Below are 7,231 nucleotides of genomic sequence, written 5' to 3'. Positions count from 1 at the left end.
GAGCATTGGGATCAGTCCCATCTTGTCTTGCACGAGGGTGTCATGTATTAGCCTGATCGTCACCGAGTCTCTCGTGATTGAATGCTGGACTGCTGTCCCTTTGTTCCTTTGAAGCTTGATCACACAGCGGAGGGGGTCGTGATCTGAGAAGGAGGTGAAACTGAGCCACATTTTAAGGCTTCCACCATCCTGCCATATGCGAGTTGAGGCATAAATCTGGTCCAGTCTCGACTGGGAGGTCATTGTCTGCCGCCTCATAAAGGGGTGAGCATGAGGTGTGAACCCCATTGCATGTTGGAGGTCCATGATCCCTAGTGTGTCCATGAGCTGACTTCGCTGCTCCCGCTTGCGTAGTTGAATTGTTTCCTACATTCCTTTACGATCGCAGATGTCCTCAACCATGTTGAAGTCTCCTAGGACTAGCCATTCATCTGCTTGCCCTTGGGTAGATTGCAACATGCTCAACTAGAATTCTGCATGTCTTTCTTTCCTAGTTGGTGCATAGACATTAATTATCCCCCCTTCCGAAGTGGAGATGAAGGACAAGCAGCTAAGCCTTTCCTGGAACCAGGACAATGTGGTTTCATACTTGAGCAGACCATTTGGTTGAGACTATCACTGCTGTGCCACCTCCTGATCTGGGCACTGCTTGCGTGGCCAGGTTCCACCAAAGCCATCCCCTCATACCAAAGGTGTAGTCTGAGGCCTCGGTCATTTTGTGCTCTTGCAGATACAGGATGCTGATGGCTCCTTCTAAGCTGATCTCATGGATGTGGTACTTGAGCTGTGCCCTTTTGTTGAGTCAATTGCTGGTCCAGCTGAGTCCTCAACAGTTCCAAGTGACGATTGTGAGTGTTGTCATGGAGCCACCTACTTACAAGAAAGTGAGGTGTTGCAGGGTCTTGCCCTCCATTCTATGGAGATGGTCCACACCACAGTCATCTCCCCCCTATACTTTGTCCAGGAGAAGCCTTGGACAGTGTATTTTGCAAAGCCTATCCACTCAGTGATGGCACTCTCCATGTGTGTTTGGTAGTCGCCAATGGTAATGACCTCTAGGAAGGCTGTGCTCCCACAGCACATCAGCCAGTCTCCCGCCTCAGTGGGACTCCATTTGGATCCTGATATACTTGCCTAGCACTGCAATTTTTGCCAGGATTTCAGCTGAGGCTGACACAAAAACTTTGAGTCAGATGGGGCCAAGGACACCCTCTGCTTGTACAGTTTCAAGACCAGCCACTATCTGGCCGATACTCCCTTCAACCAGCTCCTGGATCACCATTGTGATCCACATTTCCATGGGTCCCACAGTGCGATGTTCACTGGAAAGCTCCCACCCCTGAGATGTGCCTGGTCCTTTGCCGTGAACCTCAGGATCCATGGGTGCAATGACACTACCCAATTCTCGTCAATGATGCCATACATGGCCTCTGCTTGAGATTGTGTCTCTTCTGACTCAAAGACAACTGTGTAACAGCCATTCCTGTGTAGCAGCATCTTCTTCATGAGGATCCCTTGTCCCAGCGTTGCATTGATCCAATTGTTAGCCATGCAACCTGTTGGGAACTTCCCTCTCAAAACTGCAATTAGTGCCTTTTTATGGAGTTCTTCTTCCTTCTCTACCACTGCTCTTTGCATAAACTTGGCCAGCTTAACAGGGATAGCCTTTCCTCTTGTGTCAACATGGACCAAGTCGCTTTCACCTTCTCCTACTGCTGCCACCTTGGGCACTTCTGCATGTCCAAGTGTTTCCCCATTCATATTATGGGAGGCATTCTTCTTGTTGTCATCACTATTCCCGTCCAAGGAGTGTAGTGCTTCTGCCACCTTTCCGCGGCCCCGAGTCTTCCCTGCTCTCAACTAGGCCTTTTCCACTCGCTTAGACGTGTCAACCTCCTGGCATTGGTCCTCCTGCGTGCTTGCTCTCTTATCAGTGGGGGCCTGCTCCTCCTCAAGGAAGGCTTCAACTGTGTTTGTCCAAGACAAGCTCTCCTTAGCAAGTCCCAGAGTTTTAAGCTTCTGCCATGTTGCTCGCTTCACTTTCTTCTTCTCATGTTTGGTCTTCCTCTTGTTGAAGGTATCCCATTCCTGGAATAGAAGTGTGCCATCTGACTGTTCATTTAGTGAGTGCTCCATCTCTAGCTTTGTTTCTGGCTCTCCAAGTCTCACATCATCTATTGGAGTTGGTGTGACATCTAACTTGCCACCTTGCTCTTGAGTCCATGCATCAAACAGATCCGCTTGCTGTGACCACTACCTTCATGATTAATTCCTGTGCTTCTCGTAGTGTAGGTCCCAACACGAGGTCTTCTGCCAAAGGATTCAGGTCCAGCTCTCTGATAATGGACAGCAGAGTTGATTGGAGTTCTTTGCATATTGGAAGTGGAGACCTTTGGATCCTTTCCACAAAGTGGTGAGGGTCCCAGACCAACATCCCTGCCTCATCAAGTCTCAGAAGTGGAGAGGGGAGCAACACCTTCTGCCCCTCATGGGGAACTGTGAGAGACTCCGGGTCTGATTTCCTCACTTGTTGCTGGTGTGCAAGGTCCACCTGACGTGCTGCCTCCTGCATTCTTGCGTATACTGGGTTAGGGATGAGCCCAGCCTCATCTGCAGGAGTCTCTGGGTGGTGCAGGAGGTTCCCATCAGCTGGGCATGAGCTTGATGCATTCCCGTGAACAGGGAGTGTGCCAACTACCCAGTCCTTTCGTGTCTTGAGGTTCTCTATTAGAATTCCCAGAGCTACTCGATGTGCATCCCACAGTGAGACATTCCCCATGTCTTCCACGTCATCCAGTTGGTGAGTTAGTTGTAAGACTTCCTACTGTATATGCTGTGTCGACTTGCGATGCACTTGTTCCGTGAACCTCTCACTGTTCTAGAAGACTATACCACCACCTGCGAACTTTGGCGAGAGCAAGTGTAGACAGTTTGTGCTGTCTCCAACCTGTCTCGAGTCAGTGTAGAGCCTTGCCACTGGGGGCTGTGAGCTAGATCGGGGCCTCACACTTGAGGAATAAGCTGGTGAAGATGGGAGTGAAGCTCTGGGCTTGTTCATAAGTTCCAACAAGCATCTGTAGGCAAACTTTAGTGTTCAGAGTGGCTGTTCCTTAGTCAGCCCTAGAGCCACGACTGAATAGTTAGTCTCCCTGGAGATCTCCTAGCTTGGTTGTGTCTCTGCATAAGGGATTATGAACTCACCTTCTAGTGAGGCCTCCATATTGATCCTATAGGAAAGAAGTGCGTCCATGCTAGGGCCTTGTTCCTCTCTGTTCTTGGTCGTTTTGGGTGGGGTAGACTTGAGTTCTCATGTCCTACGCCCTAGCTCTGCTGCTGCTACACATGCTGCTGCTCTGGTGGTGACTCCTGACCTGACCCTGGTGCACTGCTCTTGTGCTTCTATGAGACATCCATCCCTGTGAATCCCCTCAACTGCAAAGTTGCTTGGGATGATTCCCTGTAAGCCTTCTTGACTTGTGACTAGTCTAAGACTCTTATGAAGCTCTTGCACTCCATAAGCTCCTGAATTTGGACTTCCCGAGAGGTCACCTAGTTCAGTACTATTCAAACTCAAAGACGTTTAACCTCAATTATCCCAAGACCCTTAACCAATTGAAAAGGAGGTGCACTCTTATTCATGGGCCCTTTCCCTCTATATTTGAACCCCATGGATCATTTCTCAAATCGTTCTTTTGGTTGCTTACAATCCACCATGCTTGCTTGTAAGTTCATGCCCTTGTGAATGGAAGTTGAGAGCTATAGCTCTCTCTCGAGCTCTACTCTTTTGACACCCTACCCCTTGGGTCAAGCCCAGCTAGAGCAAACTGGACCTGCCAAGTGTAAATTAACATATGGTGTGATTCCCTTAGTGAACCAACAGAGTCGGACCCAAAACCTCGCTGACACCAAATGTAAGCTCCTGAATTTGAACTTCCTGAGAGGTCACCCAGCCTAGTACTATTCAAACCTAAGGACACTAAACCCAATTATCCCAAGACCCTTAACCAATTCGAAAAGGGGGTGCACTATTATTCATCGGCCTTTTTCTTTTATATTTGAACCCTATGGATCATCTCTCAAGTCGTTCTCTTTGGTTGCTTACAAACTCCAACTAGTGACCATGCAAGTGGGTGAGGGCAGGTAGCTTTGTCCTCTCCTCCACTCTCAGTGGAAACTTCACCTCTAGCACGGCTTACACTTCCAGCTTTTTCTAGGACCTGGCCATCCCCAACCTAGACATGTCCACCACTTCTATCTCACGGTTCTCATCCTGCTAAGCTGCTGCTTTGTGTGGCTTACTTGCTGCCTTGTGCAGCAGTGTCCTAGCCATTGATACAGAGGGCCCTTTCCCATCTTGGCTTGTTGCTGTGCGTGTTCCAAGACCCCAACCTTGTAACAGCCCTCCTCGTGGGACCCCGACCTACCTCGCACTCCACGACCTTGAGAGCTTAGATAGATGGGTGTGGATGCCATTACTCCCTTGTGGCTATTCTCCATGCTGCTAAAAAGAGAGTGAGTACACAGCAGAAACAAAGAAAGGGGAACAATTCTTCCCTAAATTTTACGGCAGATGCCCTCGCCGATGGTAGCAAGTGCGGGGAGATTGCACGCTCTCCTCTGTGCACTCTTCTACCTCTAGCTGCACCTTTGATCACAACAGCCATGGTATTGGGTGCCTTCCATGACTGTCTCTGTAAAATTCATCCAACATTAGGGTTTTGCTAGGTCCTTGCTGCTATCTGGCGAGATCGATAAACATATATGTACATTCCCCATGTCCCAATGGGACTAATACAGAAGTCCAGGTGGCTCCCATGCCTTGGCAGAATGGTAGATGGTGAGATTCACTAGCAACACCCCCCCTCCCCTCGGACTCTATTCTACACTCAACTCAAGTGGGAGACTTGGACATCAAAGTGATTCGAATGCAATGACCACGTCCACTTCTACTTCAGTACTAGGTCCAGCTGTGACACAAGAGGATCACATAGAGTAGCTCATTTGAGAGGACGGCACATCTAGTTTTTGTATTAGTCCCATTGGGACATGGGGAATGATGATTCCCCATTTGTTTCCTCATGAAGCGGTGTAAGTTTGAGTTCGGATTCGATCTCATCGTGCTCTTGATCCTCCTGTGAAGCCGCCGGTTCTTCTTCCTCGTCCTGTGCACAGAATCGCAGCACGAATTGCCTGAATGTCTGCACCGTCGAGTTCACGTCCACTTTCTGCTGCATCAAATCCTGCAGAACCTCTTTGGAGAATTCATAGTCGTCCTTGTTCGCATTCACTTTCTCCGGATCAATATCATCTTGCACCTATTTGTTTGTTTCATGCCGAGTTTTTCAACTGAAAACAGAAAACCAGCAAACGTACCTGTGTCCATGTTTTCTTGAGCAGATCAAAGACAGTGCTGGAAGGAGCATCGATGCCATGGTTGTAAGCAATCTGAGCAAAAGCTTGAGGACTGATACTGTCTCCTCCGTCGGGCATCATCAGCAGCGTCTCTCTGAACATCCGGATTGCGCTCTGTGCCGAGATTGACGAATCAGCTGTTGTAACAATCTCACGAAACTCGCTAAACGTCAAAACTCCATCTTGATTTGCATCTCCAGCAATAAACAGATTTTCCAGCTCCGTTGCCTGCATGCATGCATAGAATCGCGCACGCTCGTCTTGAGAAGTAAGAACATGATGTTTGTTACCTTGTCTTTTGGAACTGGTTTGCTCACTTGAATGCTCTTCCTTCTTTCTTCTGCAATTGTGTCCTGAATCAACAACCAACTCGTTTAGAGACTTCAAATAAAAAATCACAAAAACTTCAAAAACAGTACCATTTTATGGGGATACACAGCGAGTATGGCCTCCAGAAGCAAATCCCAATCCACTTTCCTAACCTCACTTTCTTTCACAAGCTTCCTGATCTGCGCACAATATCTTAGAACCGTAAGCACAAGAATGTTACTGATCGTTTAGTTTTACCTCCGGTGATGCACGCTCGGTCACTGCGTTTTTGGCAACGTACTTCTCCACAAACGACAATGCCGCGGCCTGATTTCCAAAGTAGGAAACTAGATTTGGCTCATCTGCAATGAAAGCGTACTGCGACGCGTTCAGATAAAACAGACCGTCGTCTTGGTCGGATGGTAGAAGCACTCCGACTTTGCTTGATGCTTTCTGCAGAATCTTCAAGTAGAGGTACAGATCCGGTTCGCTGTAGTTGTTGTTTTCATCCATCCCAACAAACCGGCTGAACAGCCTCACCTGTTGGAATTTCAGAGTCGTAAGTACACAAAATCACAACAAAAATTGGAAAAAACAAAAAAAAAACAAGGTCTTACTTTATGATGCTTCTCTATTTCCTTGTTCGCCATCAGCGTTTTTGATAGTTTTGAAGGTGCCGAAGATTGCAGATTCGCTGAGACCTTTCAGTCCATACTGATTGAGCATGAAGTCATAAACGAACTCGCAACAAGTTTGACGTTCATTGTTGCAGGAATCATCAACTGAATCCGCTACAATCTTGTTCAAGAGGACTGAGGCGATGAGCTTCGATAGCTGAACATTCAAACAAGTTTTTCTAAATCAAGCAGAATAAAGAAGTTACTTACTTGACGAACGTTGAAGAACTTCACAGTTTTCGGCGGATTATAAATCTTCATCATCTTCGAAAATCCAAGAGGCACGTAAGATTTCAGCTGAAGTCCTGCTTTGCTTCCTTTCGACCTCCTGCTCTTCCTCATTTCGCTGTGCCTGCCTTCCATAAACGATACTTTGGGACCTGCACCGTCTGGCGCAACAGAAGCCCGCTTCATCATGCTTTTGGATCGCATCATGAACTTCTCTCGCACTTTCTCTTCAAGAACAGTTCCCGTCATCTCGCAATACTTCTTCAGGAGATTCTCAATCTTTTCTGCCAATGCACCTTCCATGGGAAGCCTGTCGAGCAAACTTATTGTATCCGCTGCAAGAGTCTCGTATTCTTTCAAGCGTTCCACGCTTTCATCTTTCTTCTTGCCTGCAATATCAGGATCAACCCATCCTCCAGCCAAATCCTTCAAATCCTCGGCAGACAGTTCGGTTTGTGGAGTTCCGCTCAATCCTCGCTCGTTGCTTTACACTCAGCTTCCGCAGCTTCTCCCGCGAGCACCTTCAGCAGTTTCAACACCTTCCGCAGCAACCTTTTCCTTGGCTTCCCCGATTTTCGTTGGAGGAAAAATGTCTGTGGCGCACT

Source organism: Selaginella moellendorffii, unplaced genomic scaffold, assembly GCF_000143415.4.
Source record: "Selaginella moellendorffii unplaced genomic scaffold, v1.0 SELMOscaffold_72, whole genome shotgun sequence".
Taxonomy (NCBI): domain Eukaryota; kingdom Viridiplantae; phylum Streptophyta; class Lycopodiopsida; order Selaginellales; family Selaginellaceae; genus Selaginella; species Selaginella moellendorffii.
The sequence above is the reverse complement of the archived record's forward strand: the minus strand, read 5'-3'. Positions refer to the sequence as shown.